The sequence below is a fragment of the Crinia signifera genome, chromosome 6, assembly GCF_055691185.1.
Source record: "Crinia signifera chromosome 6, ASM5569118v1, whole genome shotgun sequence".
In the NCBI taxonomy this organism is placed as follows: domain Eukaryota; kingdom Metazoa; phylum Chordata; class Amphibia; order Anura; family Myobatrachidae; genus Crinia; species Crinia signifera.
In genome coordinates this window covers 96,850,151-96,863,605 of record NC_139222.1, presented here as the reverse complement: position 1 = coordinate 96,863,605, position 13,455 = coordinate 96,850,151, and positions in this window count along the sequence as shown.

The window sequence follows — 13,455 nt, the reverse complement described above, 5'->3', positions numbered from 1 at the left end:
TCAAGTTTAAGAGCTTCCGATGTTCAGGCACAACAACAAACACTGGACTAAACATAAACTCTTGAAGGATCTCTGTTATTTAAATGTTTTATTTAAGCATTCCATTACAATTAATGCTGCCATGTGTTAGAGGCCGCATTAGCGGCGCTTGCCTGGGGCAGCCGGGTCCTGCAGCGCTGGTCCCGGTCGTTGCTAAGCAGCCGGGACAAAGCATCACTGCCATCCCAAACTTCCGGTCCAGGACGGCGTCACGGCAACAGTTGCTAGACGCTCAGCGCGTCTCTCCCTGCCAGCAGCACCTCTTCCCCAGCGGTTGCCTAGGCGATGGGGAAGCCAGGTAGCAGCAGGTAATTAGCCAGTACACCAGTGACAGCATGCAGCTGCTCTCTTACTAATCAGGAGTGGATACACAGGAAGCAGCCTTTATAAGGGATTCATTTGGGCTGCTCCAACGCCGGTTATAGAAGTGCTTGGAGACTGCTCTCACTTTCCTGGTTTATCTCTTGATACCTGAATCCGATCCTGTTGGTTATCTCCTGTTACCTGAATCCCGAGAAGTTAACTCTGGCTACTTCCAGGCTGCTCATTGCTTTTCCTTGCAAAACAAGTACCATCTAGCTTTTTGTTTTACTCTTTAATGGCAGGGAGATTAGCAGACATTTCTTATTAGCTGTGTGAGGTCAGCTTCCCAGTTAGGGCCTGTGCTTAGGCCGTGGCGTTAGGCCACACTATTCAGTGTATGTATATACTTAGCACTGTTTGTCCATGTCTTGATACTCTGCATTTGCATTCATCCTTGTTATTAGTCATTGCACCTTCCTTGTCAGAGTTTATGTATCCCAGTCCATGCTTCTCGTACCCCTTCTTGTCTGTCAGTCCTGTTGTTTAGTTTTAGGTTAGTTTTCTGTAGGCAGTGTAGTTCCAAGCTTGCTTCTCCCTACCGGTAGCCAGGCCCGGTGACAGGGGGGGTCAAGGGGGACAAGTGTGACGGCCCCCGCGATCTGAAGGGCCCCAGAGCCTCCATGCCCCACCTGTATTAGCTTTGAGTTGGGTCCCGGCCGTCTACTGCGGGCTGCAGTCACTCAGTGGTCGGAGATGGCTGGCTGTCTGCTCTGCACTGTACAGACAACTTTCTATCTCCCCCTCCCAGTAACCGGGCACTTGGTACAGTCCCGCTGATGTAATGATGCTATGCACTGTGCAGTGCGCGTCCTTCCTTCCCTTCCCTCCCGTTTTTTATGTCAATCCGGTTTTTTATGTCAGCCTGCTGCTCTCCCTGCTCTGTCCTGTCAATGGTTGCCCTATGTTGCTTCCCCCACCACCACGCAGACTGCTCCCATCACCTTGCAGGGTCCCTGCACTCCCATGGAAGGAGCAACACAGCCAGGTGAGTGCTGTGTATACTGGGGAGTGGGGCTGTAATATGGGGGAATAAGTGTGTGCACATTGTGTAATGTGTTTGTGGGGGGGGGAGTTTGTGTATAATGTAATAAAGGGTGGACTGTTTATAATGTATATGTATATAATGTATGAGCTGTGTATAATTTAATATGGAGGGGTGTGTATAATGTAATATGGTGCTGTGTGCTATATGTGGTGGCTGTGAATAATGCACTATGGGCCTAATTCAGACCTGTTCACTAGGTTGCGTATATTCGCAGCCTAGCGAGCGAGTAAAGTCCACCTGTCGCCATGCCAAAGCCGCCCCATCCCCCCCCCATGCAAATCCCTTCACCAGCATGAAAGTGGATGTGTACTCTCAGACATCCACTCGCATACGGCCGCACCATCAAATAATTTATTTTCCCCTTCGCAGATAAAACAGTATACTGATTGACTTTTATCTTGGATGGAGATAGCCAAATTCAGGATGGGAGCTGATGTCAATCGCCTGCCCCAAGCAACATAGACACGCCTGCGTTTGCAGGGGTACGCCCAGCATTTCTATTGGCGCACCCATAAAATGCTGGGCGTTCACCTGCTAGTGCCCTGTGTCCTTCAATACTGCAGCGTCTGTGAAAAGTGTGAAAGTTGGCGAAGCCGTTCACCCAGGGGGGGGTTCCATATGCGCATATTTACGCATGCGCAGACCCCCGTCTCAATGGTGCTGCAAATTTGACTAGCAAGTAGAATCTCCCTGAAACTAGTTTTCAAAAGTAGGCAAGTATGGGCTGGCAGCAGGAGAAAGACAGCAAAAGTAGTCGCCCGCAGCCACTGCTGTCCCTAGATGCCACTCTGGGTGTGGTGAGACCCTATTGGATCCTGGCAAGCTCACATACATTTTTTTTTTTAAACTGTGCTCATTCTGTTTAATATACAATGTCCTTAGTATAAATCGTACTCCCCTATTAATGGGAAATAACCCATAGAGGTCATAATGCCTGGAATGGTATATTCCAATTTACTGTCCCAGGTGCCCTCTGTGTTCTCTTCATTGGCTATGCTTCATTAATAGGGGATAAATATATATATATATATATATAGGGGCCCACAAGATACACATGTACCGGGCCCCAAGATGTCTGTTGCCTGTCCTGCCGGTAGCTGCCCGGGGCCCTTGGGGTTAAGTCTGCACTGCCACTTGCCAACATAAGACCAGGCGGAATACAAGTACCGGTAGACGTATACTGTCTTATGGGAAAAGGGCTGTTATTGGCAAGAAGGCTCGCTTGTGTGCTTTGTGGACTTAGGCCTGGGTGTCCTGGGTGGCTACCCAGAAGACGTCCAGAGGCCCTCTCGGCTGAAGACCTGCTGTTTGGAATCCATAGTGGTCCTTCCCTTCCACCTTTTCCTACACACTCCAGGTGTTCCCCAGGAAGACCCTGCTAGGGTTTAACAATGCTCCTTGGTGAGTGTAACACCGTGATTATGTCAGAGCAAGGATTCTTGTTCAAGTCCCCATTAAACAAGTCAAATATTGCAATCTGCAGAAATACAATCAAAAATGTAATAGGCTAGTGCAGCGGTTCTCAAACTGTGGGTCCTGACCCCAAAGTGGGTCACGACTCCATGTTGCTGGCCATCAGACTAATGTGTTTGTTGAGGAGGGACAGGGGATAACTCATTAAGTAAACACCCTCTGCATCCCTCTTCCACCCCCTCCCCCCTTTTCCATCCCCCTCCTTACCCACTGCCTCCCCGTCACAATAGTGATCACTTCACTGACCACACATTTGATAGCCATTCTGTGGTAACTTGCTGGGGTCCTGTAATAATATTTATTGTCTGACGGGTCCCAGAGCAAATAGTTTGAGAACCTCTGTTCTAGTGCTATTTAACAGTCAACTAACAATCATATCATACATCTACATCATATAATTGACGTACACACAGAGCTGGCTTTATCATAAGGCAGCTTAAGACGGCTTCCAAGGGCTTCTAAGATGCTACCTCCACACTTTCACCTGAGGCTGAAAAGTGGGTATTGGTGTGTTGGTCGGTGGAAGAGAGGATAGACTGTAGTTTTTCTTAGGGTGACGAGAAACCTTGCACACTTTTTTTTATCAGTTTGCTCATCATAACTTCAGTTGTCAAAAACATAAATTCAATTTTTTAAATGATAAGACATCTTTAGTCCCTTGCTTCTTTCAATTAAGAGTTGTATGATCCTCTGGGATAGCCTTGTCGGAGAAGGAGACTCAGATGAAATACATGTGGGAATAGAAATTGTGTGGCCCTGGCTGTGGAACAGATACATTGTATTTCAATTGACCTGCTACTATATTTGCAATAGAGCTGAGTAAAGTTACCGATTCAGAGGGGTTTATTTTATAAGATGTGAGTTCAATTGAAGATGGGATGTTGCCATGGGCAACCAATCAAATTCTATCGATTATCTTCTAAAAGATGCTAAATTTATAAGTAGATTCTGATTGGTTGCTATGGGCAACATCACATCTTCACTACAACTCCCATTTTAGTAAATAATCCCCAGAGTTGGAGAAAGATAATTAGTCCTTTTACTGTCTAACATGGCAACATACTATGGGATCTTGTTAGTAATGTAGTCATATAGAGTTTAATCATGTGCATGAGCAACACCATTCAGAGTTCTAATTGTGGTTAAACATTTGAATAACTGAAGAGAATAACTGTACTTACTGTATACAAATCCCTACCATAGTCATTAAAGAGGGGTACTCAATCCTGGATTCTGACTGTTGGAACATTCCAACAGTCGAGCCCGTTTTCACCTGGCTCAACAGTATAACGACAGCTGGAATTCACTGTTCTGCTTATCCACTGTCAAAAAGGTGGCGTGTTGGTGAAAACGGCTGTGGATGGTCGAGATCCGGAACAGCGGGCGACATGCAGCAGGCAGCGTGGCGGTGGCAGTGAGGAGAGGGGAGGAGAGGGAAGAAGAGGGAAGAGGCAGCGCTGCTCACCCCCTGCAGCGAGCAGCAGCAGAATGGATAGGACCATCAGCCTGCTGTCGGGCAGCCCTCCTGGCGAGGTTGGAAAGGAAACCACACTGCGAGCTCCAGCTCCATCCATGGAGCTCCCATCCCCCGGCCCCCAAACCCCAATACGGGATCGCGAGCTGAGATGGCCACCAGGAGTGTAGAGGAGAGAGGGCCGGGATCCCCCCAGGCAGGGGCGGACCGGCCTAGCGAAGGCCCCACAGGTGGCTGCCTAGGTGCTGTGCAGCTTGGTGAATATGTGTCCCCATGTGAAAACTGTACTGTCCCTGCTTATATTGTTACCCAGGGGTGGGGTCCTGGGGTGCACACCAATTGAGAGGTGCGACCCTGCGGAGACCTTTCAGTAGAACTGCATACAAAGTCAAAGGTGCAGGTGCACAAATCAAACTCCCAATTTAAAATTTTGCAATAAAATTTTGCATATTTAGCGAGGTTCTTCGCTTATTTATGGCCATAAGTAACGGCTTGCCCACCGAGTCCAGGTGACCTTATTAGTCGGGCAAGTCCCTAACATTTTGGGGGGTACAAATCTAGGGCACAGGGCACCCCAAAACGGTGCAGCCGAGTGACCCCAGGGCAACACAAGACTGAAAGAAATATATAGTGAAACAAAGTGAGCATAGGTTAGTGAGAGAGGCTGCTAAAGATAGCAGGGGTAAGTAAGTGAGAGGTAAAAAAAGAGAGATAAAGTAGTGAGAGGTGAAGTAGTGAGAGGTAAAGGTTAGAAATTAATTACATTGAAATAAAACACACAATAGGGATGAAAGTGAATATGAAAATAAGTGTTAATTTGTGTTGCTCCTGAGGCCAAACAGCCACACCAGTCCAGGGGGGCCCACAACCCAGAAATGCACCTCCCCCCCAGCATCTGATAATCCCTTAAACATTTGTGCAGGTCTCACCTTGCTCTGCATGCAGTCTAAGAAATGTCAGGAACCTAATTAAAACCAATATATAGGACAGGTGGGCGTGGGTGCTACCACCAGGCGCAGAAGGGGTCTCTGGCCTTCTAATGTGTATGGAAATACACGGCATTAGATATACAGGGTTGGGGTCCTGGGGTGCACACCAATTGAGAGGTGCGACCCTGCAGAGACCTTTCAGTAGAACTGCATACAAAGTCAAAGGTGCAGGTGCACAAATCAAACTCCCAATTTAAAATTTTGCAATAAAATTTTGCATTTTTAGCGAGGTTCTTCGCTTATTTATTTGTATTGTTACCCACCTGGCTGCTTTAATGACCAGTGGTGCTGCTGATTGCTGCCTAGGCGCCGCGTAGCTCGGCGGGCATGTTCCCCCCCCCCCCCCCCCCCACATGTAATGTCCCAATGTAACCTATGTAAAGTCACACACCCCCTGCCCCTTCATCCCTGATTGATGCTGCACTGAAATCCACAAAAAATTCCTGGTGTGTGCAAGCACACATGGCCAATAAAGTTGACTCTATTCTATTCTATTATAGTCTATTCTATTTACAGATTATTACACCATGGAGTGTTTATTTCATTTGAAGGATGTTATAAGCATCAAGGTTCCCATCTCAGAAAATAATCCCCTTGGTCACTTTATGAGCACATATTATATTTTTATGTGAAAAGCAGATGAAGAATTTCCTGCATTATTTATATCTTTTGCAATGCACAATGGGCCTGCTCAAATGGCTGCTAATTTCAGAGCCCAGTAATTAGGTATATTCCTTCCCGCCAAAGTGAAATGATGCCCCGCCCCGCAAATCGAATGATGTTTCAACTTTGTGCAGTCTGATGTTTCAACTTTGTGCAGTCTGACAGTTCAGGGCCAGAGCTGATGTCACATGACTTCCCCTCAAACTCTCGTGCACACTTGCTTTATTCCTGACACTCCTATAAAATGGCCTGTTACCACCCCAAATGCCAGTACTGTAAATCACTTTGTGAATAGTTAGCGATAAAAAAGTAGCAGGATTTTATCACAGTATAGACTTGAGCATGCTTACTACAAGCCGTACGCATGCGTGATCTAATGTTAATTGCAAGACCTGCTAAATGGCAGCAGTGCAATCAGGTCTAAATCAGGCCCAAGTGTAACTACTTTTATTTTTCTGTTTCCATGGACTCTTTGTTGCATTCCACAGGTGAAATGTACAAGAGCTGGGATGTAGTGACAGATGATTTTGGTCAGATTTTGTAAAAGGTGGCCAATGGAAAAGTTGCCGAGTACATGAAAGGTCAGATGTTTTTGGTTACGAATAAGAGCAGCTGGTAAAAAGTCGAATCCAGATGTTTTGCCTATGTTAAACATACATCATCGCCTAGGTAATGGAGACTGAGGGTCAGATTCAGACCTACTCGCTAAACTGCGTGTTTTTACAGCCTAACGAGCAGGTTAACACTACCCTACTGCACACACATCCCCCCACGCCGCACCGATCCCTGTGCAGGGATGTGAACAGATGTGTATGTGTACACATCTGTTCACATGTAGCTGGTGTTACTAGATTTCTTCTCCTGTGGCCGGCTGGTTAAATTGGTTGAGTTGTATTTGACAATGTTCGAAATACAAGTACACAATGACTGCAAATTTGTAACAAAAAAAACATTCTAACATGATTTCAACCTTAAAAATAAAAAAATATACTTTGATCCCTCTTTAATAGCTCATGTACTGTACTTTATATGTAACTTTTGAATTTTTCCCTGTAAAATCCATCTTATTCACAACAGTATCTGCTGATTAGAATACTATGCAGCATGACTATTTTCTGTCTATTGCAACTGTATCTGCAAAAAAAAATTATGCTAGTGAGTTTTCCAGCCACACACTCATATAATTTGGTATGCAGATACAGTTGCATAAGATGATATGCAGCATGCCTATATTCTGTGTGTAATTCCGACTGTATGTGCACAACATTGATATATTGCATGAATATCAGCTTTGCGCATGACTCAGAATCAGGCTCATAGATAACGTAATAATGTTACCGTAATTAAATATTGTTCTAATCATGTATTGGGAAATAAAAGACAAACTGTATACAGTATTTCCCTTTATGGCATGCACTTTAGGAGAAATATTCTTCAAATGTAACCTTTCCAGAGCCTGCCGTAAGCGCCTCACACATTGACCATTGAAGAGGTGTGTGTTTGCCGCACTCCTGGCAAGAAGCAGATTTTTTTTTGCATGCTGAGCTTTCTGCAGCTGAGCTACGTGACCTGAGGCACTCGTTACTAAATAGTGATAAACCATAAATAAATTGAGCAAACATGGCTTAGCGCTTATGGCGGTTACATGCTTAAAATTGTAGCTTAGAAAATAATTGATTGATGAGTTGAATCAGACAAGTTTGAGCGCTTTTTGGAAGCGTGCCCTAGTCAGATTAGGCATATTTAAATGTTTAGCCAAATTAGATACTGTAAATATTAAATAGTGAGCCGTCATTAAAAAATATATTCAGTTTTACATAGATTTAAATATACTTTAAATGAAACGACAATGTATTATTTTAAAGAAGTTGTTTGGCTGTTGTTCTCATAATACACTCTGGCCCTGGCTGTCATTCACTCTGTGTTTAAGTAAATGCTGCAAGTGACATTGCTATTAGTCTTTGGTGCATTTGGAGAATTGAAATACCGTCTGTCATCTTTACATTTTTATACATCATAATAAAGTTTTAGGGGCAGCACGGATGGTGTAATGGTTAGCATTGCTGCCTCACAGCATTGAGGTCACAGGTTAGATTACCACCATGGCCCTTTTTCATTTGCTTTTATACTGAGAAAAGGAAAATAAAGAAATAATAATAATAATGATGTTTAAATTGTTAAGATAGTGTATGTTTATTATTAATTGATTGTGCATTATTTTATCTATATTATATTCTTATATGTTGTTTCCCAGCCAGCCGGATATGACCTGACAGGCTGTTTCCTGATATGCATCTGTTTCCCATGGTTTTACTTAACTTATTCAATGATCATCCACTGCTTGTGGCTTTTGAAGATTGACTTTGATTGTCCAAGCTCTATAACTAGGCTGTAATTGGATATCAAAGAGTGTGAAGCAAATGTGGTTATTGCCACTTCTCCAAAATGTAAGGCTAACAGTGTAGAAATGAGAGATTTATTCTGTTCATCAGCTCCTTCCTCCTCTGTTATAATGCCATCGCCATTGCCATGTAAGGTGGCAAATTGTGATCAAAGCATCAAAAAGCTGAGCTTTTGTTCAATTGCCTGCTAAGATCTGGGGATTTGCATTATGGTTACTTTACTGCAGGACCTCTTTGTGCATGCTCTATCCAATCGCAATGAGCTCCGGACGTTTTTGGGATCTTGCACATGTACATGGCTTTCCAGGTGTATTCCGTATAACATCAGCAGTATGCTGATGCAATGCAGACAGAATAGGGACCAACCAGATAGCTGAGTTACCATAACACTTCAGGGATTCTCTTTTCAATACATTTGAGCTCTAACAACCTTCATAGCTAAGATAATCGACAATTAAGGACTTCTCTTAGCGCACCGCTAACAGTTATACATTTGCTCCATTACCAGAATTTCTCAACACTGCAAAACTGCCTGTGTTGCTGTGTTAAGCCAACTGCTACAATGTTAGTTGTCTCAACAATAATCCAATATTAGTAAACATGGGAAGACACTACAATAATACTAAATGGTCAAATAGCTAATTTCATTATAAATGCTACTCATATTCTGTCCATAGCAAATGACCTTGTACTGATGAATCCAAATGACTACAGTATACCAATAAGTGAGGTTGTTTTACGCTAAAAAATCACTGTGTACAAAGTACCCTGAGGAAGTATAGCCTGTAAATCTACAATGATGTTACGCCACAATGCTAATGACAAATGGTAGCGCACCATCAACTGTAAAAAAGGTTATATTTATTTTGTATTACCAGTTATTTATATAGAACACACATACAGTATACATAGTGTTTAGAGAGAATATTTGAACACTCACATCAGTCCCTGCCCCAGTAGAGCTTTCAATTTATATTCCCTACCACATGTACATGCACACACAGACATTCTAGGGTTAATTTTGTTTGGTGCCAATTAACCTACCAGTATATTTTTGGAGTGTGGGAGGAACCCGGAGTACAAGGAGGAAACCCACGCAAGCACAGAGAGAATATACAAAATCTGGACCGTTAGTGCCATGGTGGGAATCGAACTCATGATCTCAGTGCTGTGATGCAGTAATAATAACCATTACACCGTCCATACTGCATTTAGACATTTGTTGATAGCATGGCATATAAAGAGAGTAGTTTTTAGATTTATAGAGGCTCTTATACAGTATACATTCTTTTTAAGCAGACTTTTGGAGTGGATGTCTAACACAGTCTAATAGACCTGGGAACAAGAAGGAACATATAAGCCAACTAATTAACTTAATTTCTGGGAGAATATCCTGAAAAACAGTATTTAAAGCCAAAACACAGTGTATTTACTCTTTGACAAGAATTTATACCAAAGCAAAATGCATCAGTATTTGTTGTTGCTTCACTTATACCAAAACCACCTCCTGGTATCCTCAATAGACTTACAGAAGTTTTTTTTTACAGCTGCTGCAACATCATCACATCGTGCTACAGTATGTGATGATGCTGTGCAAGTAGTGTGCAAACGTCATACTGCAGCAGCAAGGTCTCTCCAAGGTGAACATTTTAAAGCAGACTGGGGTTTCAAGATGTGCTGTTCAAGCTCTTTTGAAGAAGCTTAAACAAACAGGCAACATTTAAGACCATAGATGCAGTGTTGATTGATATAAATAAACTTCTATTTTTTTAAAGTGCTCTTACTTTACAACATTTCTTCCACACTGCCTATAAAGTTGGAGTTGTGTTGCACTCCTGATCTTTCACTGGGTGCCTTCCAATGGCAAGAATACAGGATAGAAGAAGAAAGGCGTCACTCTCAGGTTTTTCAGTAAAGTTAGACCTTCACAGGTAACGTGATGTATCAATGTTTCGGTTTATTCCCATTTCTACCCCCGGCATTCCAACCCGCAATGAATGGCCCGGTGAGTATGAAACTCGCCAAAGCTACTCGGCGGGGGCAGGGGCTTGCACATGTGCAGAATTCAGCCTCTTACGATCGATACTGAATTAGGCACTCACACAAAAGTGCCTACAGTATTTCATTTTAGATTGCAAACTCTTCAGTGATCTTGGAACTTCTTTCCTGTTACACTCCTATGTTGAAGTTGTTGATCCTACAAACTTGTTTATCATTTATACTATAACAGTTTATAGAGGATAAATACTGTATTATTATCTTTATTACCAAGTTATTTATAATCAGCCCACTGTCTGTCTAAGTTCCCCATTAGATGTTCCCTGTAACTGTTCTCTGATAACATACCTGCTTACAGCACTGGCAGTACCTTTAGGCAGCTGTCTAGAGGCTGCAGAATCTGGTGGAATCAGAGAGGTATCCTTGTTTAACTTAATGCAAACAGTAGGGGTTGAACCTCTAAGATGCAACTTCCACACTTACACGTGAGGTTCTGGAAGGTCGGTATTTGCATGTACAGTATGTGATCGGAGTAGTAACCAGAAGTTTTGCATAGGATGCCAATAAAACCTTGCACCGGCCACACCTGCTTGGATTAAATAAAGTGTGATGTCACTGTAGCTCTGGAATGAAAAGAACATCCTAGTGCCTCTCTCCTTCAGAATATGGAAATCATGTATAGTTTGTCTGTTTTGCAAGAAGCTGTGGAATTCATTTAGAGTCACGGCTGGTTCACAAAACAAATACAAGTACAAAACAACATCCACCATCAACAAGTAAGACGTGTGAACACAGTGTGACAGCTGACAAGTTCATCTCTATCCAGAATAATGCATCAGTAAGATTCGCGCATACTGAATGTAACCTGTGAAGTATCCCAATATATCACTGATAACCTATTTTCCTAAATAGAAGACTCATTTCTTTTTTTTAAAGAAAGAAGTGTGATTTTATCTTCACATACAAAATGTAACTCACTGGTGTATCCTCTTATCTCACATTGGTATATATGGAGATAAGTAAATGATCCAATTCTAGCAATCTGGGAAATCACACTGCAGTGTATTACTGTGATGAAGACTCAGAGTTAGCAACTTTTTAAAGGACTTAACAAAACAATAGACATCATTTGTAAAAATGTACTTACTATATAAACTGCTCAACTAGAAATCAGAGTTCCCAATGGAAAGAACTGAGTAACTTATCAGACGTTTTATTAGATTGTGTGGATACTGCTAAATACAGAATATGTTGAGGTTTTCAAATTGAAAATAGTCCAGAAGAGGTGCTACATTTTTACTACTGGTACATATATGTGTATTTAGAAAGTAACCGATGTAGGTGCTTATATATTATAAGCAGTTTCCATAAGTTTTCCAACCATGTTATACAAGCAGGGTTGTGTGTTTAAATCACCAATGACAATATGACAGTGCAGATGTCTTTATTCAGTGGCACAGTGTCGCGGATTGGGATTTTTTCTGGATTCGGATTGTAGACTTGAGTAGGGCTGAGCTTGTAATAAGGTTCATGCTCATAAACCCGGAAATTGAGTGGATACTATTGTTAGGAGGTTGTTGGGAGCCAAAGCAGGGGCACAGAATCTAACAGGCTGGTCTTCTTCGACAGGGACCACCGAAAGGAGGTTTCGGCATAGCTGTGCCCGACCTTAGCCCTGGTCTCCTGAACCAGCACTGTTGAGGACGTTTGGATTTGAGGATCAATTACATCAGCCAAAACTAAAGTACTTGAGAAAGTCTGAAGGAACTGTTGAGAAGACAAGGAGAACTGAAGGATGGTGAATGAGTGGATGAACTTTGCTCAATACTGAAGACGAAGACTGAACTGCTGCAATAGCACTGCAGTGTGGAGTCTGAGCACAAGACTTTTATCAATATTAATTTATCAATATTAATTTGATAAAAAGGATTTATTCCATAATAGTTAAAATATGCAAGTATTTCAATGCTCGTACCCTGCTTTCAGCAGTGTGGTCTAGAATACCACATGAATACCACATGATATAAGATAATAATAACCCGGTCACCCGGGTTAATAAATCCCAGGTTAATAAATCCTTTTTATCAAATTAATATTGCACTATATAGCGCTTCCTTCCATCCCTGTTTTTAGATCTACCCTAGTCCTGCTTGGATCCCAGGACTCACCTAAGGTTGGAAGCAGCGGTCATAAAGAGATCTAGTGCTTTTTTCACTTGGAACTTTTTGGACTATCAGCCCAGCGAAGTAACCCAACAGGTGTATTAATTACTACACATATGAAAAATAATCCGGGTGTTTAAGCCAGCGCTCCTCTAAAGTCTTGTGGAAAATATATATGTGTGTGTGTATAGCAAATTTGGAACCGGCACTCTGTACCGATGAGTCACTGAACCTGTGTGCCTTTGCAGAAATCAGATACTCAGCAGATGTGGAGATAGTGTAGATACCTCAACACACAGCACTTCAGGATTTAGCAAATAAGTGAATTTTAATATTACAATGTTTCGGTGCGATAAACAAACCGTCATCAGGTGTACAGCATCAAACAAGTGTAAGACAAGGTATTACCTTATACTGTATGATGTAGGTAGGAAAGAGGCCGCCGTCCTCCCGCACCTCCACGTCACGCCCCCAGGCCGGAAGTGCCTCGATGACGTGCAACCAGGAAGATGGCGTCCTGTGACACCCGCCATTGCTAGGGATCCAGCTTAGCGTCTAAGTGCCAGTAGTCGGCGGCCATGGATTACAGTGCTGTGAATAGAAAATAACATGAAGACATACATACATGATTAAAACGTAACTAAAGTGCTGCAGCAAATGTTTAAATATAGCAATACTAGTGCACAATCTGTTAGATGGGCTCTGTGCTTCAACAGGATGTTGAATTGGTGCTTTGCATCAAAGGGGATAGTAATGAGAAAATCATCCAGTCTGTATGGGATGGTATCAATCTGTCTGGAAAAGTGTAGTCATACAACCTGTCTGAAATAATGGGACTACGCTAAAT